The sequence below is a fragment of the Megalobrama amblycephala genome, linkage group LG3, assembly GCF_018812025.1.
Source record: "Megalobrama amblycephala isolate DHTTF-2021 linkage group LG3, ASM1881202v1, whole genome shotgun sequence".
Lineage (NCBI taxonomy): Eukaryota > Metazoa > Chordata > Actinopteri > Cypriniformes > Xenocyprididae > Megalobrama > Megalobrama amblycephala.
In genome coordinates this window covers 40,675,567-40,700,641 of record NC_063046.1, presented here as the reverse complement: position 1 = coordinate 40,700,641, position 25,075 = coordinate 40,675,567, and the positions used below count along the sequence as shown (strand labels likewise).

Genomic DNA, 25,075 nt, shown 5'->3' with positions numbered 1-25,075 from the left:
AGTGTCACATGATCCATCAGAAATCATTCTAATATGCTGATTTGATCCTCAAGAAACATTTTATCCAAAGCGACTTTGCATATTGAAAATAAATGAAATATGATTTTCATCTTTAAAAAATTTGGATAATTTATCTTATCTATTGAGACAAATTTACTGAAGACACAAAAAATCAACTGCATCCTCAATGCTTCAGTCCAATCAGATCTTCTACTGGACCCAAGAAGCAGATTGCTGAAATATATGAAAAGCCTGTTCATGATTTACAGTACAAAACATATCTCTTTTCACATACACAAAAAGATAAATGAACAAGAAAGAGAGTGCTGATGAGGAGATGTGTTTATGTCGTGTGCATGGGCAAAAACTGAGAGTGGGACAAGAAAAGAAACGGACAAATAAAGTCTGTCTGTTAAATTGATGACCTCAAGTATAACTGTGGCATCTCTCAACCTCAGGGCCATCGCACACAATCAAATTCTGCCGCTCACTCATGTGTTCCATCTGGACTTGTGGCGCGGCTATGCCTTTCTCTCATACACACACAAATATTTGCATGCTGTCTGTTCAGTCAAAATAAATACAGATGACATGAAAGAATCACAAAAACAAGCAAAGAATGACATGCATGTGTGTATATAGTTTACAATATTATTTACCTTGTAATGTAGCTGCAGCTCATGTTTCCAATCACTCACTCAGCAGGGGCTCTAACAATAGTACAATTTTCACCTTGATGTGGGAGGCTGTAGTTTTTCTTACGGATTCACTGAAAAGCCATATTTGAATGAAACACATGCAAAAGCCCCTGCTGGAGCTGATATATATGAAATCATTACACACTATGCTGTAGTATGTGTATATATATATATATATATATATATATATATATATATATATATATATATATATCATATATATTATACTATAATATTATATATTATACTATATATAATATATCAGACCTGCAGATTCACAAGAGGTGAAAATCTGCAGGTGACATGTTCACGAAATAAATTGTAGGGAGGTCTGGGTACATCCTCCCCCTTGAGAAAGTTTTTGTGATTTTAACATGTAAACGAAGCATTCTGGTGCTCTCTGACAAGAAAATAAAGGGAAAAGACAACATTGCAAGTAAAAGAAAAACATTATTGACACTAGGGCTGGGCATTGCCACAAATTTTACAGTTGGACTCGATTCACAAGCTTGTGATTTAATTATGATTTGATTAACTTTAATTCAATATTGATTAATCTGGAGCCTATCAGGTACAGTACATGGCAGAAAAAAAAGGGTTAAGGGATAAAAATATATATGGTTCATTATATAATATTACTTTATTCTTTGTAAGTAATATTCTAATTTTCTGAGATACTGAATTTGGGATTTTCCTTAGTTGTCAGTTATAATCATCAAAATGAAAAGAAATAAACATTTGAAATATATCAGTCTGTGTGTAATGAATGAATACACAAGTTTCACTTTTTGAATGGAATTAGTGAAATAAATCAACTTTTTGATGATATTCTAATTATTGGACCAGCACCTGATATATATATATATATATATATATATATATATATATATATATATATATATATATATATATATATATATATATATATATATATATATCAGGGGTGTTTCCTCCAAGTAGGCAAGGGAGGCAGTGCCTCCTCAAAAAAATAGTATGAGAAAATAATCCATATTACATATAAAACAACACAAATATTACAAATTATGACATTAAAAAGAGCGCAAGTCACGCGTATTTCTTAAGGAACACTGCCCAACAGCGACACCTGCAGGTAAAGTTACACAGAGGAGTCATGCTTTACAGTCTATGGAGTCATGCCTCCCTTTCCTCTCATAGAAAACCATTTAAAATCATCAGACCCCCGGCGTGCGGTGGGTTTTGTGGGGGGTAATTGAGAATGAATGGGGGAAAGTCACGTAAGAGAAGGCAATGTCTCCATCGCGCTATCATTGGATGTAATTGGTTATGATTGGATATGATTGGTTTGTGCGATAAATCCCGCCTCTTGTTGACGTGCACTTTCCGCGAGTGGGTTTGACTCACTAAACAAATGATGGCGTCAATCGGAAAACTAATTGAAAAGTAAGTAAACAGATCACAGTTAGATATCACCGCTTTATGTCACGTCAAAATCAAACGGAAATGGACTGAAAACATGATGACTGCGGGTTTTTTTTACTGCAATCAGCTTGGTGAAATAGAAAATACAATTCGTGTCTGTGACAGACGGTGTTTACGGAGCATGACTAATGATCCAAAATATCCTAGGTTGACAATTAAAAAGAAAAACCGCAATACACAAATCAAATATTGTTTAAATTATTATTGCCTTTAGTTATTATTTTGGAATGAATGTAGAAATGCTTAAAACTCTAACTTGATGAGATTGACTTGGTTTTGATAAATAGAACATTACATTCAATATTTTCTGTGACTTCATAGAGAACAGGCATTTTAAAGGGATAGTTCACCCAAAAATGAAAATTATCCCATGATTTACTCACCCTCAAGCCATCCTAGGTGTATATGACTTTCTTCTTTCAGATAAACACAATCAGAGTTATATTAAAAAATATTCTGGCTTTTCCAAGCTTTATAATGGGAGTGAATAGTTGAAGCCCAAAAAAGCGCATCCATCCATCATAAAAGTTATCCATACGGCTCCAGAGGGGTTAATAAAGGCCTTCTGAAGCCAAGCGATGTGTTTTTGTAAGAAAAATATCCATATTCAAAACTTTATAAACTATAGTAACCAGCTTCCGACAAACATCCGTAGGCTACGCAAGTCGACTTATGGCGGAAGCCAGACCAATCACAACAGACCGACCAATCAGAGCAGAGTAGGCACGGAAAGGAGGGGTTTAGAGAGACTGAGTCTTCAAACTGCTTGGAATGAATCACTTAAGAACCTTTAAAGGTGCCCTTGAGTGATTTGAAAAAACATTTTAAATTGTTCCCTGATATCTACATAGAGGGTATGTGGCTTTTTTATGGCCGAAAATTGTCCAGATATGGTTTTACAGCTCCATTTATAACCCCACAAATAGCCCCTAGAATGAAAAGGTCTGTTTTTGCCTTATTTGGAAGGCTCATGAATAGTAATATGGTGCTCCGCTCTGATTGGCTGTTTCACTGTTCGGCTCCTTCCAGTAGCTCACACTGATAGCGAACAAATCTGTACTGTACGGCGTGAACGATGGAGAGTTTTGGTATTCAACCTTATATGTTTGAGCCTGTTTCTGACGAAGATGCAGATGTAGAGGAACAACCAATTTTGTTGCGATTGGCCATAGACGTTTCTGAGTGGTAAGTTAGTCTTTATTTTCAGTATGCACCTGCAAAACGTAACTGTTACGTCAATGGAACTAGCATATAGCGTTAACTTTACACTATAACTCATAACGTCAGTATTTGCAACTTTGTTTTTAGCATTGTAAAAAAAAATAATTGTAATAATGTGTCGCTGTATGGTTTTACAATGATAGCTTCTTCACTTTGCAATAACAACTCTAAACAACGAACGAAAATTTGTTTCTAATATATTGACATTACCGATATGATTTTAAATTTGATTTATTTAGCCAACCAAAGTAAAGCATAGAAGACATTCCAAAAAAGCAGTGTCATGTTTACTACTCAGCTGCCGTAGTGTGATTACGATTTAGCTATTAGTAACAAAAACTTACATCGTCTATAAATATCTTTTTCCACAGGTGTACGCATACAAGTCATACAAGTTCTCAAAAATAAAAATATTTGAAAAAAAGTGACTAAATGTCTTGTCAAATGACTATCGTTTCAGTTTGAACGGTGTAGAAAGTTAGCTAGAAGGATCGAGTATCTGTAGCTATCTGTAAGCAAATAAACTAACATAGTTAGCTTCGGTGTAATGTGTTGTTGGTTAAATATAGGTCAAATTATAATTATATCCGACAAAGAGAATTGGCATATGTATCTACGGTTATGTTATAGATTTATATAACAAAGACAGTAATAAATTTTAACCTCACGTTAATAGTAGTTACGTAAACTTTGCTATTTGTTACTGTACAGCATCTTCATTAGATCTAGACAACACTGGGTACATGGTCGTTAATGTTGTTAGCTCACTAAGAAACTTTACATTTAATCAGAAATAGTTTCTACAGCCAAGATGTGGATAAAAGCACTACTTACTGCTTGCGGGAATATAGTTGGACTTATGGCGGAAGCCAGACCAATCACAACAGACCGACCAATCAGAGCATCTGAGTAGGCACGGAAAGGAGGGGTTTAGAGAGACTGAGTCTTCAAACTGCTTGGAATGAATCACTTCAATTTTTGATTCGAGGGCACCTTTAAGAAATAAGGAGATATTAAATGTATATTATGAGAAAACGAAAGTGTTTTTGACCTTGCATGCATGTAAACCTTTTCTAGGAGGCTCTCAAAACAAAATTAGAAATCTTAAAAATGGCATAATAAGGGCACTTTAAAATGAATGTACAATATGACAAGGCCAACTTGCTGTTCTTCATCATAAACCATTTATTTGTTTTATCCAGGGTGCAAGGTATGAAAAACTGCATTGCATTTGGTTTTTTATTGACCATATGCAGTGTTTTTGTGTGGGAGACTTCTACAGTTTCCAGTTGAGATTCAGATGATAATGTAAGCAGTTTAGTAGCTTCAATAAATATAAGTCTGTTTCCATTCATGTGCAATGTGGCCGCATAAATATGTATGTTTGGCCTTAAGACAAACTTACACAGAATTGGCCAAACCTGTCCTGCACTTCACTGTATGTTGTGAACTCAGCTCTGAAGGTTTAGATTCTGAGCAGTCCGTAGGCTCTGTGTGAACGCTTTACACAAGAATAAAGGCGAGAGAGCTCTTTGAGTGGGCCTAGGCCTGCCCGCCTGTGTCTGGGGAAGGCCCCGGAGGACTAGTAGGCGCGTGGCTAGCTTTATGCAGTATTCATGGGATGTAAAGAATGGCCCGTCTCAGAGAAAAAAAAAGAAACAGAAAGAGAGGGAGAGTAAGAGAGAAAAATGGAGCCAATTATTCCAGGCCTCTAACGGGAGCTGCTTGTTTTTGCAGCACTAGCAGGGGAGACTGAATATTAGCATGTACAGAGGAAGCTAAGTGTGTGTGTACGTCCAGATGTGTATACACAAGGGCTCATTATACTGAGAACTGCAGCATTTACATTATATGTATATACAGGAGTGTGTGTGTGTGTGTGTGTGAGCGAATACTCACGAGATCTGCCGTGCTAAACTTCAGATGGAGCTGCTGAATATACAAAACAGAGACGCATGGACACAGTTTCTAATCAGAAATCATCAGGTATGAGGGAAACTGACTGCAATCATCTACTAAAAATTACTGTGGAGCCAGACTGGTTAAAAATCATTGCAAATAAGACAAGGATTTAGTGCCAATGGTAGTTGGTTCGATATATATTTGGTACCACCTTTGGTATACATTATATACATACACCTATATACATTACATATATATGTATATTCTATGTAAGATTTCTATTTTAAATAAATGCTGTTCTTTTTAATGTTTTTTCATCAAAGAATCCTGAAAAAAGTATCACAGGTTATAAAACATATGTGACCCTGGACCACAAAACCAGTCATAAGTCACACGGGTATATTTGTAGCAATTTGTACCAAAAATCATTAGGATATTAAGTACAAATCATGATCCATGAAAATATTTTGTAAATTTCCTACCATAAATATATCAAAAATGTATTTTTGTGAGTGGATATGCATTGCTAAGGATAACTTTAAAGGCAATTTTCTCAATATTTTGATTTTTTTTTTTTTTTTGCACTCTCAGATTCCAGATTATCTTTAACAAATATTGTCCTATCCTAACGAACCATACATCAATGGAAAGCTTATTTATTCAGCATTCAGATGATGTATAAATCTTAGGATTGAAGTTGTGGTCCAGGGTCACATTTTAAGCAACACAACTATTTCCAACATTGATAATAACTGAGTATCAAATCAGCATATTAGAATGATTTCTGAAAGATCATGTGACACTGAAGACTGGAGTAATGATGCTGAAAATTCAGCTTTGCATCACAGAAATAAATTATATTTTAAAGTATACTAAAATAGAAAACTGTCATTTTAAATTGTAATAATATTTCACAATATTACTGTTTTTTTTTCAGTATTTTTGATGTGTGTGTTTGTACCATGGGGAAAAAAAAATATCATTAGGGTTACAAATTGTAAGGGAGTTGAAAATAATAACTGTAAATTTTTTGGTTGAAGTATTTTTTCAAATGCAAAAAAAAATAAAAATAAAAAAATTAATAAAACACTTTTCCACTTCAACACAAAATAAGTAAATAGTCATTGATTCATTATTACTGTTGTGTTAATGGAGTCTATTATAGTTAATTTATTGAGTTACCAGATCTTAAAATCCTCATGCTTTTGATCACAGTCTTACTGGGGTTGTTGCAGTAAGTGCAGGAGTCAATATAAATGCGCGCACACGCACACACACACACACACACACACACACACACACACACACCTTACCTTTTCTTTTACGAAATTGTCTGCATGAACAATGGGTTGATTGTGAGGTCTGGTAGGGTATTGTCGAGGGGTGTCAGACAGGGGGTGTGAGAGTGACCCCTCTTCCAGATTCACAGCATCCCTTGACACCTTCTCACAAATCACAACAGGAAACTGAGAGTATGAGGGGCAAAAGTAATGTGATCATGTTTTTTAAAGAGAGAGTGGATAAGGTGGACAAGGGCTTTGGGTAAAAAAGAGGTACAAATAGAGATACATACAGACATACAGTTGTGGCCAGAATTATTAGCCCCCTTCATAAATATGATCAAAGATGACTCTAAAAATAAATCTGCATTGTTTATCCTTTTGATCTTTAATTTATAAAATTAGCAAAAATCTAACCTTTCATTGAAGGAAAAGAATTGAAAGTGGGGGGGAAATAACATTATGAAATAAATGTTTTTCTCCAAAACATGTTGCCCACAATTATTAGCACCCTTTTATTCAATACTTTTTGCAACCTCCTTTTGCCAAGAGAACAGCTCTGAGTCTTCTTCTATAACGCCTGATGAGTTTGGAGAACAACTGACAAGAGATCAGAGACCATTCCTTCATGCAGAATCTCTCCAGATCCTTCAGATTCCAGCTCCATGTTGGTGCTTCTTCTCTTCAGTTCACTCCACTCATTTTCTTTAGGGTTCAGGTCAGAGGACTGAGATGGCCATGTCAGAAGCTTCATTTTGTGCTCAGTGACACATTTTTGTGCTGGTTTTGATGTTTGTTTTGGATCATTGTCCTGATGGAAGATCCAATCAGGGCCCATTATAATATTTCTAGCAGAAGCGGTCAGATTTTGATTTTTTATCTGTTGGTATTTGATAGAATCCATGATACGATATATCTGAACAAGTTGTCCAGGAACTCCAGCAGAAAAATAGGCCCACAACATTAAAGATCCAGCAGTATATTTAACCGTGGACATGGGCACTTTTTATCCATGTGTGCACCAAACCCATCTGGTGGGTTTGCTGCCAAGAAGCTCTTGTTTTAGTTTCATCTGACCATAGAAGCTCGTCCCGTTTGAAGTTCCAGTCTTGTCTGACAACTGAATATGCTGGAGATTGTTTCTGGATGAAAGCAGAGGATTTTTCTTGAAACCTTCCCGAACATCTTGTGGGGATGTAGGTCCTTTTGATAATTTTTTTTAGGCTTTCTGAGATTCAAGACTCAACTAATCTCTGCAATTCTCCAGCTGTGATCCTTGGAGAGTCTTTGGCCACTTAAACATTCCTCCTCACTGCGCATTAGGATGATTTAGACACATGTCCTCTTTCAGTCAGATTTGTAACATCTTTAGTTGATTGAAACTTCTCAATTATTGCCCTGATAGCGGAAATGGGGATTTTCAATGCTTTAGCTATTTTCTTACAGTCACTACACATCAGAACTAAATTCTTTGTTTTTTCTCATTGTGATGAATGATTAAGGGAATTTGGCCTTTGTGTTTCCTCATGTTTATACTCCTGTGGAACGGGAAGTCATGGCTGGCCAATTTCATGTTCATGATCACCCCGGTGAGCTAAAAAAATTTAAATATGAATGGGAATATACTTCAGAGATATTTTACTCATAAAAAATTCTAGGGGTGCTAATAATTGTGGGCAACGTGTTTTGGAGAAAAACATTTATTTCTTAATGTTATTTGCCCCCCACTTTCAATTCTTTTCCTTCAATGAAAGGTTAGATTTTTGCTAATTTTATGAATTAAAGATCAAAAGGATAAACAATGCAGATTTATTTTTAGAGTCATCTTTGATCATATTTATGAAGGGGGCTAATAATTCTGGCCACAACTGTATATAGATACATACACAAAATATGATTGCATAGACAAAAAACACAGGAAGGGAAAGTTAGTTATGTCCAAGGAAGTCTTTAATACCTGGAGAGAGATAGCCGTTCACACTCCCATTCATCTCAATGGCAGCTGCCTGGTTGGAACAGGATCCATTATTTGAAGATTGGAAGATTTTAAGAAAATACATTTTATTCCAGTTATCTGAACTGTTTATGGCATGCCACAGGAAAATTACACCAAAATAAATTCAAATAAAATAAAATTTGTTAAAAGCAATGGACAGGGAAAATAAGTACATGTTACATTTGTAGGACCATAAAATAAATAAAATAACATTTACTTTCCTAAAATATATAGTTACTTTTAAAGGATGTCAATAGAAAAAAAAATCTCTATGTATTCAGATGGTGTAGTTATAACATCTACCAGCAGGGGAAAACAGGGTCATGCTAACTAGCCATAGCTTTGGTTATGTTGAACATAGTCTTATGTAGCCAGACATTTGACTAATAGTCTGGTCCAATTTACAGTTTATTCTGGCTGAGAATCACCCAGTTAAACAGGAAATGTTTGTCTGATTACAGTGAATTGTGTTTTATTGTATCATATAGGGATGCATGAATCTGAAGTCAAAGTCAAAGCCAATGATAAACTGCCATGGGAAAATTAGTAATTCAAACACCTGCGCAGTAGTGTAGGCCCACATCTAAAATAAAATAAAGTTGATATCCTATCTATTACTGGAGTATAGGTTTAGCTTTTACTATAGTATGTGAACTGATAACAGTTATGGGTAACACTTTACAATAAGGTTAATTAGTTAACATTAGTTAACCACATTAGTTAACATGAACTAATAATTAACTGCACTTATACAGCATTTATTCATCTTTGTTAATGTTAATTTCATTTTCAACATTTACTAATACATTATTAGAATCATAAGTTGTATTTGTTAACATTAGTTAATGCACTGTGAACTAACAAGCACAAACTATGAACAGCTGGATTTTTATTAACTAACATTAACAAAGACTAACAAATACAGTAACAAATGTATTGCTCATGGTTAGTTCATGTTAGTTAATACATTAACTAATGTTAACAAATGAACCTTAGTGTAAAGTTGTCACGATCACGTCTGTTCCTGTCACATCCCGGACTACATTTCCCATGATCCTCCATTGCTCATCACCTGCACTCACTTCACAATCACTCCACACTAATCACCACACCCAGCTGCCACACATTACCTGGACTATAAAAGACTCATACACACACCACCTCACCGCGAAGTCTTGTTTACCCAGTGTGACATTTCCGAGCGTTATATCCCTGTTTACCCGTTTGTTACTGTTCCTGCCTGATTCCTGTTTTACGACCCATTGCTGCCTGCCTCGATCCTTGCCTGTACCCTGACTACGACTCTGCCTGTTCCTCACTGTTCCTGTTTGTTCCTGTTTTGACCCTGCCTGTACGACCACTCTTACTTCTAATAAACGCTGCATTTGGATCTCACTCTGAGTCCCGCCTTCATTACAGAAGACTTCGCCAACCAAGATCCAGCAGCTTTTCTGAGCATGTCCAGCCTCAGCATGGACCCGGCATGGTGTCTCGTCAGCCTGCGTCAGGGTGATTGTACCCTCGAGGCACATATTCAGAAATTTTTGGATATTGCCTACCTATCTGATCTACCGGACTGTGCCCTCATGGACTTTTTCTGTTATGGATTAAATGAACCACTAAAGGACTATTTGCTTACCAATGGTCCCTGAGGGTCGTTCGTGGAATTCCTGGACTTTGCCCTGTTATCTGATGGTTCACGTTTTACTGTGGGTGTCGCGGAGGATTCCGACACCATGGTAAATCACGTAACGGCCGCCGCGCCAAGGAACACGCACGAAATGATGGCTACCATCACAACAGCAACAGTTCACGCCTTCGCTGATCGCCCAGAGCCACGTCACATCTCCGCTGATCGCCCAGAGTCACGTCACGTCTCCGCTGATTGCCCAGAGTCACGTCACGTCTCCGCTGATTGCCCAGAGTCACGTCACGTCTCCGCTGATCGCCCAGAGTCATGTCACGTCTCCGCTGATCGCCCAGAGTCACGTCACGTCTTCGCTGATCGCCCAGAGCAACGTCACGCCTTCGCTGATCGCCCAGAGCAACGTCACGTCGCCGCTGATCGCCCAGAGCAAAGTCACGTCGCCGCTGATCACCCAGAGTCACGTCACGTCTCTAGATCAGTCCGGGAGCGGAGAGGGTTGCGTTCCGGTGTGGCTGATCCTCCACTGACTACGGTCCGAGCAACTGGCATCCCCAAGTCGCTCTCAAACCAGTCGGCCGCTTCACTCTCAAGCCCGGTGGCCGCTTCGCTCTCAAGCCCGGTGGCCGCTTCGCTCTCAAGCCCGCCGGCCGCTTCGCACTCAAGCCCGGCGGTCGCTTCGCACTCAAGCCAACCGGTTGCAACGCTCTCAAGTTCGCCTGTGTCTACGGACAAGATGGCCGCATCGCCTGTGTCTACGGACAAGAGGGCCACTTCGCCTGTGTCTACGGACAAGATGGCCGCATCGCCTGTGTCTACGGACAAGATGGCCGCATCGCCTGTGTCTACGGACAAGATGGCCGCATCGCCTGTGTCTACGGACAAGATGGCCGCATCGCCTGTGTCTACGGACAAGAGGGCCACATTGCCTGTGTCTACGGACAAGATGGCCGCATCGCCTCATCCTCGGAAGAGGAGGAGGAGGAAGGCTTCTTCCGTTCTTCCCCTCTTACGCCCAAGCTGCTTGCTCGGCCGGCGCCACCTAAGCTTCTTGCCCTGCCAGCGCCACCTGCGCTTCTTGCCCTGCCAGCGCCACCTGCGCTTCTCGCTCTGCCGGCGCCACCTGAACTCCCTGCCTTGCCAGCACCACCTGAACTCCTTGCCCTGCCAGCACCACCCGAGCTCCTGGCCCTGCCAGCACCACCCGAGCTCCTGGCCCTGCCGGCACCACCCGAGCTCCTGGCCCTGCTGGCACCATCTAAGCTCCTAGCCCTGCCAACGCCGCCCAAACTCCTTGCTCTGCCAGCGCCACCCAGGCGTCTCGCCCTGCCGGCACCACCCGAACGCCTGGCCCTGCCGGAACCACCTGAACTCCTTGCCCACGAGGCCGCAACAGACCCCGTTGAAATCCCCAAGAACTTTTTGGGGGGAGCAGTATACCTGAGGGTGGGGAGCTTGTGGGTGGGCACTCTGCCTGGCCACTGCCGTCATTGGCCTTTGAACTATTATGGCCGTTTATGGACCCTAACCTGCCGTGGTTACCCAAACCACCTGACCTACCGTGGTTACCCAAACCACCTGACCTACCGTTGTTACCCAGACCACCTGACCTGCTGTGGCTGACCAAGCCACCTGACCCGCCTGACCTGCCGTGGTTGCTCAAGTCACCTGACCTGCCGAGGTTACCCAAGCCACCTGATCCCCCATGGCCTTCTGACACTCCGGACTCACCATGGCTGCCCGTGGCACCTGACCCGCCATGGCTGCCCGTAGCACCTGACCCGCCATGGCGGCCCGGGAACCTGCATTGGAGACTCCGTTCCTGTCCGCCACTAGAGCTCCAATGCACCCCCCCCCCTCCCTATTGGTGTCATCTACGCCGCGAGGACGCGCCTTCCGGGAGGGGGGCGTTATGTCACGATCACGTCTGTTCCTGTCACATCCCGGACTACATTTCCCATGATCCTCCATTGCTCATCACCTGCACTCACTTCACAATCACTCCACACTAATCACCACACCCAGCTGCCACACATTACCTGGACTATAAAAGACTCATACACACACCACCTCACCGCGAAGTCTTGTTTACCCAGTGTGACATTTCCGAGCGTTATATCCCTGTTTACCCGTTTGTTACTGTTCCTGCCTGATTCCTGTTTTACGACCCATTGCTGCCTGCCTCGATCCTTGCCTGTACCCTGACTACGACTCTGCCTGTTCCTCACTGTTCCTGTTTGTTCCTGTTTTGACCCTGCCTGTACGACCACTCTTACTTCTAATAAACGCTGCATTTGGATCTCACTCTGAGTCCCGCCTTCGTTACAAAAGTGTTTCCTAGTTATGTGTAGTTACTCTTCTTTTTCTTTTTTTTTACCATGTACCATCTGGGATATAGGAACAAAAAGAGAAAAAAGAGAAAAGGAATAACAGTAGAAATAACAAACATCAAAGGCAGTGCTCAAGAAAAAATTAAATAAATAAAATAATTTCAATTAAATTTTTAGGTTACTATGTTAGTTGCATTCATGTTGCATGATTTGTGTGCTAAAACTGGAATTAGATGAAAATAAATATTCTATATAGGTCATAGAGCTCTGGGAGTAGGGCAAGCTCCCAGACATCGTTACGGGACATGTTATATGCTCGGACAATTATCTGGTTCTTTATTAGGTTATGAATTATTACGTGCTATTAAGAGTTCAGATAAGATGTCTGTGTGTGTATAACTTTAACTAAGTGTAACTCTAGTTGCGTTGTGCTTGAGCTGTCAAACGCTAACACTGCATTTGCTCTGAATTGTTCTCAGATGGCTAATTTAATTGCTGAATTGTCAGCGTTTACTGTAAAGTGACTTAAAAACACCACAACCTGAAATGTTAGCTAAAAAAAAAGCCTTCAAGGGTTAGTTCACCCAAAAATCTAAAAATTAAAACTAAAAATTATCCCATAATTTACTCACCCTCAAGCCATCCTGGATGTATATGACTTTGTTCTGTCAGCCAAACAAAATCGGAGTTATAATAAAAAATATTTATAATGGGAGTGAAAAGTAACTGCGATTTTGAAGCCCAAAAAAAGCACATTCATCCATCATAAAAGTAATCTATACGACTTCTGGGGGTTAATAAAGTGAAGCGATGCGTTTTTGTTAAAAAAAAAATCCATATTTATAACTTAAACTATAATCAATAGCTTACGGTAAGATCCGTCCTCGCAGTCACGAGAGTCGAGTTCTGGCGAGGATGTAGGAGTAGCGTAAGCTTGGGTGGCCTCTTGCGGTTCAAATAAATAGGGCTGGGAAACAAACTCAAGCTCCTCCGACATTTCTCTTTAAAAATTCTCGTTTTAGACTTCTAAAGACCTCTTTTGTTTTGCTCTATCCTCTGCACTTCTGTGTTTGTCAATAAGTCTTGTGTCAGGTCAAAGTTCACTCTTCCGCCGGAATCGACACGCATACGGAAGCCAGTGATAAATATGGATATTTTTCTTACAAAAACACATCGCTTGGCTTCAGAAGGCCTTTATCAACCCCCTGGAGCCGTTTGGATTACTTTTATGATGGATGAATGTGCTTTTTTGGGCTTCAAAATCGAGGTTGACTGTGTTTGACCAAAGTCCCTTTAAGACAAGTCATTTCACTTGGCGGCCAACATTGAAACGCCTCTCGTGCATGCAAGTGCAGACTGTTCAATCAGTGATTGCTTCTTATTTAGAAGGCGGGACTTATTCCGCCATATTGCACTTTGCACTTTCTCCCATTCAAAACAATACGAGTGACGCGTCTTGTGTTAGTCTTTGGTTTGACTGACAGAACAATATACATCTAGGATGGCTTGAGGGTTTTTGTGTAAACTAACACTTCAATGTGTGAAAAAATATCTGAACTTTCAATGACTGTGCTGTACAAAAACACTCAGTGATACCACTGAAGTTGTAACGCGTAATATAACAGCTGTAGGTAAAGGAAGTCCCTCCTTTCAGTTAAAAGAGCCGATCAAAATACATTTTCTGCTTTGTTATTGTATTAATTTCTCAGCTTCACTCACAACTCACCGTCTACATATTCAGCATTATTCGGAATTAGACGATATACTGATTAAGTTGTTTACATAGGTTTTGAATTTGTTAACATGGGTTGTACAACTGTTTCATTCAAATTCCCCACTTACTCTCATGCTATGGTCTGATTAATGATTGCATCTAAGGAATGTAAAGCACGTGCAGTAAAGTGCTTTGACTGCCAGTTGCTCACAAACTAAATAAAGAGTTATAGACCGATTAAAGTGTCAACATGTCTTAAATAACATGACAAAATTCGAAAAATGTTCCACATGCCTTGCTTACAGCAATTTTCTTATCCCAGATATTGTCTGTGGTCATATTATTGCCGTGCCGTCTATGTAAACACAGTCACCGTCTGATCTTTAATCACATAATTGACACCACATGTGGCAGAACTCAGGTGTAGAACCGCGGCACCTCACCGGACCAGGTATAAATCATCCGTGATTACTGTAGCGAGCGCTCGCCCTCACCAGCCAAGTAGCCTCTGGCTCTATATATGGAGATCTATTTATAACCCCCTGTGTCTGCCGCTGCTCTTTGCTGTTTTGCAATGCACTGCAAATCTCCTTCGTCTCTGTTCCTGTTCTGTTCACCAACCCATCCGTCCTCTGCCGTCGCTTACCACCCATCCCCATTCATCCAACCTCTCGTACGTGTGAGCCAAAACAGCACTGCCTTCACTCCGAATGTAAATTCCAAAGCCAGAACAAAGGATTAATGTTTGGAAATATAGAGTTGAGAACATCTGACAAGTGTTTTAGTTGATGTGCAATCCCACGTTAAAATGAATTTTTTTCTGGACATTAAGGAATTATTTAATGATATGCATTAACAATGATAGTTAACACATGCAGTGACAGCAAATTCCTCCAAAGACTGCATAAATAACACATTTAATAAAGATTTGATGTTCTTTCATTTTGCAAAATAAAGAGAAGAATAAAATCTTTTCGTTGTCTGCTAGTTCTTTTGCAGAAGAGGTCACAGGACTTTTTGTGTGTCAGGGAAAGAAAAAAGAAGAAGAAAAAATCACAAGGGAAAATTACCTGCCTTAATGCTAGTGGCAGCCTGTAATTTATGAGAATTTTTCATGAAAGCTCTGAGGTTAAGTAGGCAGGCAGGCCTTTTCAGTTCTGGTATTGACGTGTTTCTCCGCTTACAATAAGTGACTAAAATGGCAGTTCCTTTATGGACCATCCACGCTGTTGCCTCAGAACATCTGCACAGACATCTCCCTTCAAGCCTTTTAAAATACCTCAAGTCTCAAAAGCAATATTCAAGACTGGGGGAAAAAAAGAAAAGGCCGGAGACAGAAGACAGAAGAGAAAACAGAAAAGTGGGGGTAATTTATTAAGTGCTCTTAGACTGAAAGGCAAGTTTTGTCTTACATCTAAAATTAAACTACAGGAAAACAGGGGTGAGGTAAGAGGTTGAAATGACATCAGTAAAGGTCAGTGGGTTCGAGGAGGACGTGAAAGAGTCAATGTTTAATCTGAGCCTGAAACACAAAGGTCAAACTCTGAGGTCCCATTTGACACTGGAAACAGCAAAAGATCTACTGTTTGCTTATTTAAATAAACATTTTTTTGTAATTCCACCAAATTTTGCCATTTTCAAAATCTTTGAACTATCAAGTGAAAATATATTATAGTATAATATAAGACACACTGATCAGGCATAACATTATGACCACCTTCCTAATATTGTGTCGGTCCCCCTTTTGCTGCCAAAACAGCCCTGACCCGCCAAGGCATGGACTCCACTAGACCCCTGAAGGTGTGCTGTGGTATCTGGCACCAAGATGTTAGAAGCAGATCCTTTAAGTCCTGTAAGTTGTGAGGTGGAGCCTCCATGGATCGGACTTGTTTGTTCAGCACATCCCGCAGATGCTCGATTGGATTGAGATCTGGGGAATTTGGAGGCCAAGTCAACACCTTAAACTCGCTGTTGTGCTCCTCAAACCATTCCTGAACCATTTTTGCTTTGTGACAGGGTGCATTATCCTGCTGAAAGAGGCCACGGCCACAAGGGAATACCGTTTCCATGAAAGGGTGTACATGGTCTGCAACAACTCTTAGGTAGGTGGTACGTGTTAAAGTAACAACCACATGGATGGCAGGGCCCAAGGTTTCCCAGCAGAACATTACCCAAAGCATCACACTGCTTCCGTCGGCTTGCCTTCTTCCCATAGTGCATCCTGATGCCATGTGTTCCCCAGGTAAGCGACGCACATGCACCCAGCCATCCACGTGATGTAAAAGAAAACGTGATTCATCAGACCAGGCCACCTTCTTCCATTGCTCCATGATCCAGTTCTGATGCTCACGTGCCCACTGTTTTCGGCGATGGACAGGGGTCAGCATGAGCACCCTGACTGGTCTGCGGCTATGCAGCTCTATACGCAACAAACTGTGATTCACTGTGTATTCTGACACCTTTCTATCAGAACCAGCATTAACTTCTTGAACAATTTGAACTACAGTAGTTCATCTGTTGGATCGGACCACACGGGCCAGCCTTCACTTGGTCGCCCATGACCCTGTCGTCGGTTCACCACTGTTCCTTCCTTGAAGCACTTTTGATAGATACTGACCACTGCAGACGGGGAACATCCCACAAGAGCTGCAGTTTTGGAGATACTCTGACCCAGTTGTCTAGCCATCACAATTTGGCCCTTGTCAAACTCGCTCAAATCCTTATGCTTGCCCATTTTTCCTGCTTCTAAAGACTGCTTCTAAAGGCAAAGACTGTCTTTATGAGTGTGCCAGTCAGTAGTGAAGACTTTTACATTGAAAAGACTGAATTGTTGTGAACACGGAACAAGACGCAACTGACAAATGTTTTGACTAGCGCTGTCAGTCACAGAAAAACCCCTTAACTGTTAAAAGGACAAGATAATACATCAGACATTTAAACAGATGTTTTATTATGAACATAGGACTGACCTGAAGGAAAATGCTAATTCTACATAATGCAGTAAGCTTCAATGAACAATATCAATTGAGAACATACAGTTTACGTTGCTAAGAGTGGTTGCTAAGGGTGTTGTGTAGTGATACACAGAACCGTTGGGTGAAGTAGTCATAGCCGTGTTTTATTGTGAATAAAACACAGATATTGACCAATCAGAATCAAGGACAGAAACTAACCGTATATATATATATATATATATATATATATATATATATATATATATATATATATATATTTCAACTTTCAAAATACTGTCTGTCTCTTTAAAAGGGATTCATACAATGCAAGCTGAATATGATGGTGCATAAGTACTCATTCAGTCTTGAATTTAGCAATGACAACTCTCAGTATGTCTGCAAACCTATCCTGAATAGCATCTGGGGCTCTCGTGCTCATAGTGTGTGTGTGTGTGTGTGTGTGTGTGTGTGTGTGTTTCGATTCATGCTGTGACACTTTTAGCTGCCCATGGGGCACTTCCTGCTACCATGTGCTCTGCTTCCTGCGTGATGGGCATGACCAGAATAAAAGCAGAATGGATATGACTCACCCATACAAATAACGACCTGGGGAACGAGTACTTCTCTTCCTGTCTTCTGCTAAACATTAATGCACTGCAAAATAAAGCACAAATACACAATGAATATGACAAACAAAAAGACTAAAGAATAGTAAATGAAAGAGCAAAAAGATTCCACTGAAATGTCTACAAGTGCTGCAGGATGAGTTGCTTTTAAAGCTTTATTTATTAAAGTATATGGCTAATGATAACAGTGATGCTTGCTTTATTTAACACTGTCCATCTCTATGAACGTCTTCACACCAAAATATCAAGCTATGATCTGCCATTTATTTGCAACAGACCTTAAAGGTGCTACAGAGGATGTTTTATTTTATATATTTTTGCAATATTACTTGAAACTGTCTTTACTAACTGATAAAAGACTATTTATTAGGTGCACTGAAAGGAATAATATTAATATACATCATCTGTGCATGAGGTGGGGCCTTAAAACCATCAGCCAATCGTTTACGCGATCATCGCATAAACGATTGGCCCTCTGGCTTGTCAATCACTGCCATGACATTCCTTGTGAGAGACGTGCGCGGCTGCACACTCGTAACTTTCCACACTCCACAGGCGCCGCATGCAATGTTTTTGTCAGGAGACAGGAGTAACAACTGCAGATAATGAGTTACCTGCGGTGAGTCCAACATAACGAATCCACTAACACGACACAGCGAATGCCGGTGGTAAACACTTGTGTTCCAATACTCGTGCACGAGTTTTGGGAGGCGTTCCCTCGAAATGAGCTGTGAAGGAGGGGATTGTTCTTACGCATGCACTCATTTCAAAAACTCAGTCTTTGGTTTCTCAGTCGACGAAAAGATCCTCTGTAGCACCTTTAAGTCAGCATTTCTAGTTTGGGCAGAGATGGAGAGGTTATATCCATTTTGGTCAAATTCTATAAAACGATTATTATGAGGTAAAGATACATTACACTTGAGATCAATGATTATGGTTGAATGGTTATGGTGGGCATGCTATTTTCTTAATTATATATTAGTTTAGAATATAATTCTTATTTTGTTTTTTCTTGAAGGTAATATTTAATAGATAGACTGCTTAAATGCCTTTCCAGCTTTTTTTTATTTTCTCTGTATGTTTCCTTTCACTCACATTCCTCCTGCATCTCTTTTGTTTGTGACTCTGTGCATATCTCTACTCTGTTTATCCTGTCAGATTCTTGAAGTGATTGACAGTTCTGACATGGCCAATCAACTGCTCAGCAGCAAGGTCACTTGTCAGGCGCAGACTCTGATTGGCTGCAGGTAAGAAGAGTCTTTTTTTGATAGATGATAGTTTCACATTATCAAGGGCAACTAGGTGCTACAACAAGTAATTAAATATTTTTGCAAGAATTTATGAGGTCTAGAGGTGTGAGTATGATGTGCGTGTGTGTTTATAAAGCTACGTACCTGAGAGTAGTTGTGAGCTGTGCACACTTATTTTGTGTATGCTGCTTGTGAGAGACAAAGTGGAGTGTCAGTGACAAGAAACAGCCTGATCACCTTCATTAACTGTCAAATGAAAATGAAAATAAATAAATAAATACATTTTAAATTAAATGAGCACATAAATAAATACGCAAATGCACAAAAATACATACATAAAAATAATGTATAAAAATGTGCATAAATAAATGCTTAAATAAACTAATTCATAAGCAAAGAAAATAAATGCTTAAAGGTGCCCTAGATTATGTTTTTAAAAGATGTAATATAAGTCTAAGGTGTCCCCTGAATGTGTCTGTGAAGTTTCAGCTCAAAATACCCCATAGATTTTTTTTTATTAATTTTTTTAACTGCCTATTTTGGGGCATCATTATAAACACGCCGATTTTATGCTGCGGCCCCTTTAAATCCCGTGCTCTCCGCCCACAGAGCTCGCGCTTGCCTTGAACAGTGCCTTAAAGTTTACACAGCTAATATAACCCTCAAAATGGATCTTTACAAAGTGTTCGTCATGCATGCGGCATGCATGCGTCGGATTATGTGAGTATTGTATACTGTTTACTTCTGATTTTGAATGAGTTTGATAGTGCTCCATGGCTAACGGGTAATGCTACACTGTTGGAGAGATTTATAAAGAATGAAGTTGTGTTTATGCATTATACAGACTGCAAGTGTTTAAATATGAAAATAGCGACGGCTCTTGTCTCCGTGAATACAGAAATAACCGATGGTAACTTTAACCACATTTAACAGTACATTAGCAACATGCTAACGAAACATTTAGAAAGACAGTTTACAAATATCACTAAAAATATCATGTTATAATGGATCATGTCAGTTATTATTGCTCCATCTGCCATTTTTCGCTATGGTTCTTGCTTGCTTACCTAGTCTGATGATTTGGTTGTGCACATCCAGACGTTAATACTGGCTGCACTTGTCTAATGCCTTTTATAATGTTGGAAACGTGGGCTGGCATTTGCAAATATTTGGGGCGTACACCCAAACTGTTACATAACAGTCGGTGTTATGTTGAGATTCGCCTGTTCTTCTGAGGTCTTTTAAACAAATGAGATTTATATAAGAAGGAGGAAACAATGGAGTTTGACACTCACTGTATGTCATTTCCATGTACTGAACTCTTGTTATTTAACTATGCCAAGGTAAATTAAATTTTTCATTCGAGGGCACCTTTAAATAAACGCATAAATATGCACAAATAAATAAATGCTTAAATGCACAAATTCATAATAAATAAATGCTTAAACGAATGCATAAGCAAATGAACAAAATAAATGAATTCAAATAAATAAATAAATGCATAAACAAAATAAATGCTTAAATAAACACATTCATAATAAATAAATTATTAAACCAATGCATAAATAAAAAAATGAACAAAATAAAAGGAATAAAAACACAAACAAGTAAATAATAAACAATAATAAGTAAAAATTGCATAAATAACCCTTTTCGCACTTAAGTTTAAAATATTCTGGCTGACCTTTTTTTTAAGGCGACCCTTATTTAGAATGTATCACTTTATTGTTTCCACGGTGACACGTCATCGCTTGTCAGTAACACACCACAACGCTTTATGACTGATGATCTACTTTTATTTAATTTTTCCTTTTTTATTCAAAATATTCACAAATTTGTTAGCAATAGCATGAAATATCTGATATTCCGATTGTCAAATATGTGCAAGTGGATGTGTTTTGCTGTTTAAACACCTTTATAACGATCACGCCGCACAGAGTATCGGATCTGCTGGATTTACAACACGTGAATTCATCCAATTCTCCCGAAATACATTAAAGTAAGTGAGTCAGTGAACTGGGGAAGAATAGAGTTACTTAAAGTTACTTTCACAATTTGTATTCTATGGACATCATTGTGTATTATACAAACTCTAGATATATTGTTTTGTTAGTATTCATGTGCAATGTCTGAAACCTAAAATAAATGTTATTTGGTTGAAAACACTGCATATATGTGATAAATGAAAGCGTTGCACGTGTCCGTCTCTGGTTTAGCGCCAGCCAAAGCACGCACATTTGAATTTGGCAGTTGATCACGTGATGCGCTGAACGTTCTATAGAGGGTATGCACGTGACGTCACAGTCGACCGTTACGACTGCGGTCACGTCCACTGAGTGGCAAAAGACTGAGCGGCAGCATTGGTTTTCAGCGTAAATGTCGCGAAAAACACACAAAACACATCCAAAACGGGAAAGAGCTTTGTGATTGACTGTACAAATAGCTTTGACACAAACCCTGTATATTCAAAGACCGCCAAAAGCTACAGAAAAAAGAAGCAAATGGATCACTGTAATTCACAGAAACAACTTGACTCCAGCAGATAAACATGGATTTAATCATTTTGTGTCAAATTGTTGGATTTTGAGGTAAAATCATACCGTATATGTTGTATTGTTATATATTATGTTGACAACTCATCAATTAAATATTTCCCATCTTATAATCTGCATAATTGGGTGTTTTTAAATAAACAACACTGACAAAAACTATACTATGAAACTATATATGTTTTAGGGCTGGACAATATGACGATATAACATTGATATAAGTGATTATGCGGATTTAAACCTATCTATATTGTAGTTATATAAAATATTCACAGGCAGATTTGCTTTATGTATTTCCCCGGCGTCGAAATCAGGCACATATAAATGTCAGGAAACACGACTCCTGGCTGCATACAATATCCATGGATTAGGTTTATTTGACAAGTTGTAAGGAACACATTCAATTCCAACCTTTAGTGTAATTGGTCAGTTTTACTCGCGTTTTCGCAGTTTCCTCTATTAAATGCAGTTACGCAGCAGGTTCTTTTGCCACTCAGTCCAGCTGAGGGAGCGCGCTTTCGGCGGGAAAGTGACGTCGATGCATACCCTCTATTCACACCGGTGTGATCGTAAAGGGTTAAATACTTAAATGCATAAACAAACAAACAAAATACATGATTAAATGAATAAATGCTTAAACAGATGCACAAATAAATAAATGCTTAAAAATATACACCAATTCATAATAAATAAATGCATATACAAATGAACAAAATAAATGCTTAAATAAATAAATTATTGAATAAATGCATTAAAAAATGTGTAAATGCTCAAACAAACAAACAAACAAACAAATAAAATGTAATGTTAAGTAATGTAATGTAAATGTAAATGTAAACTTGCCAACAGTGGTCAAGCAACTGGCACACATGCTCTAGAAACATCAAGCTATGGTGCTGGTGTGGGATACATGGGTTTGATTCTGTCCATCGTTCAAGATCCCATTGTCTTCAGTTTGAAAATGAGCAAGTCAACCATCTCAAGTGCATTGGGACAAATTTTTCCACTTAGCAACTGAGATGTAAGGTTGCTGGTTCAAGCCCTATAAGAACCATTGTGCTCTTGAGTAAGGTACTTAACCTCAGGTTGCTCTGAGTGGATTGTCTTTGTAAGTGTACTGTGCAGTGGAAAAGAGTTTACTAAATGACTAGATATTTCCTACTCTATGATCATGTTCATTCACTTCTTTCTCATTTTTTTCAGCACTCATCGTTTCAGTGAAGCTGGATTAAAGAGACGGACAAAAACAAGTTTAATCCTGTTCTTGCGGCCTGTTGTCTGACAACAGAAAGGATCAATGAGCCGCAGGATGTGTTTGGGTTGGTCGTGGCACACAGCAGGTTATGTTGGACTCATGATCAGATGTATTTGGGCTGAGGCTTGTACGAGGTCAGGAGAGTAAGTCGAGCCACTGCAGGGGGTAGCATCTGTGCACATATGTCTCCTGAACCCCCCGGCATCCACTACAATTATTATCAAAACCAGTTAGTCAAGGACGATGACCACCTAGATTAGACAACCCACTAGGATATGCCCACTTCACTACCAGTAGCTGCTGAACATTGTTGTGACCTACCAACCGATGACTGTTCATATGACATCCCAACATACCACCAGAGCAGTCAAACACAGTGAGCTGCATGTGTATGGAACTGTATAAGAGACTTTTTCATGGGAGAGCACAATGGAGACCAACAGGAAACCAACTGAGAGTTACGGGAAATAGGAAATGATGTAAACAACATTGTAAAAATTCATTTTAAAATAAAATTAATATAAACAAAAACTACCATGGTATTTTTTTTAATATGTTAAAATGTGAAACTGTATACACACACTTCCAAATATATTGTTACTGTATATAAAATCTTCTGTAATACTTTATAAAAAGATCACATTTGTGAACATTAGTTAGTACATTAGCTATCATGAACTGAGTAATATATTTCTTACAACATTTTTTAATCGTTGTTATTCAGTGTGTTGACAGGAAGACAGGGCGATATATTGAACAGCCCCGCCCTTTTTTAAAATAGCCAATAGCGTTTTGTTTAAATCACAGCTCGGCCAGAGCCGTTAAACTAAGTAAAACCTCTGTTCCCTTTCAGTCAGTCACGTTCAATGTACGTCAGAAATGAACCGACGAATTGGGATATCGCTAGAGATATCCCATACTGACAGCACTGTGACTGTTGCGTACGTCAACCACCAGGGCTGTCTACGCTCCTGTTGCATGTCGCAACTCGCCTGTCAGTGCTTTCCTTCCTACAAGAGGGCTTGGAGCGAAGGCTGTCTCCATCCACCCTCAAGGTGTATGTTGCCGCTATTGCTGCACGTCACAGTGCAGTTGATGGTAAGTCCTTGGGGAAGCATGACCTGATCATCAGGTTCCTGAGGGCAGCGAGGAGACTGAATCCACGTCGCCCTCCCTCCATACCCTCTTGGGACCTGTCCCTACTACTTACATCTCTCCGGGGACCTCCCTTTGAGCCTTTGCAATCAGCTGAGTTAAAAGAACTGTCCCTTAAGACTGTCTTCCTGGTTGCATTGGCCTCGGTTAAGAGGGTAGGGGACCTGCACGCATTTTCGGTCGACGAATCGTGCCTGGAGTTCGGGCCTGGTGACTCTCACGTTATCCTGAGACCCCGGCCCGGATGTGGGCCCAAGGTTCCTACCACTCCCTTCAGAGATCAGGTAGTGAACCTGCAAGCGCTGCATTCGGAGGAGTCAGACCCAGCCCTGGCTTTGCTCTGTTCGTGATATAAATACTGTTTGGTTTCTCGCACAAACCAACCGTTTCATGTCTTAGGGCATCAATGTGTCGTCACGAGCCGCAGGGTTTCATTTGGATTTGTCTGTGCATTTTTTTACTTTTATAGATTGTGTTACCATTGACAGGCATTATACAACTGACAGACGGCAACGGTTGGAGTTAAAAATCATCATTTGTGTTCTACTGAAGAAACAAAGTCACCTACATCTTGGATGCGCTGGGGGTAAGCAGATAAACATCAAATTTTCATTTTTGGGTGAACTGTCCCTTTAAGGCTAAGTATTTAGTGTCCCTTACACTTGAGCAATAGCAGGGAAAAGTTCTCCTAAGCCTAAATGGCTGGAAGGCCAAGAAAACTTTCAAAATCTGATGAGAAGTTTCTCAGAGTTTCAGTTTTGAGAAAATGGAAGAAGTCCAGGAGCTCACACTAAATACTGATTTTTGCTTAAAGAAACAATTTTGTTCATTTTTTTTATTTTTTTTTTTTATTAACATTTTGAGTACATATGTCCTGTATTTTCAGTTTGTATCGTAATAAAGAGACTGAAAAATAAATATGGATGTTATTAAAGCATTGCTAAAACAAAGCTGGTGGTGGTCGAAGACTTTTGCACAGTACTGTATATTTTACATAAAAATTAAAAATAGTATTTTTGTGCATTTTTCATAACAATAA

General features: G+C 39.4%; 1 long non-coding RNA gene across 1 annotated transcript; it reads left to right on the top strand.

The window, feature by feature from the left end:
* The first annotated feature begins 2,045 nt into the window (after nt 1–2,045).
* LOC125265292 lies at nt 2,046–23,365 on the top strand. Its single transcript, XR_007184243.1, has 3 exons — nt 2,046–2,120; nt 18,986–19,074; nt 22,830–23,365. It is a non-coding gene; the product is annotated as an uncharacterized LOC125265292 (long non-coding RNA).
* The last annotated feature ends 1,710 nt before the right edge of the window (nt 23,366–25,075 follow it).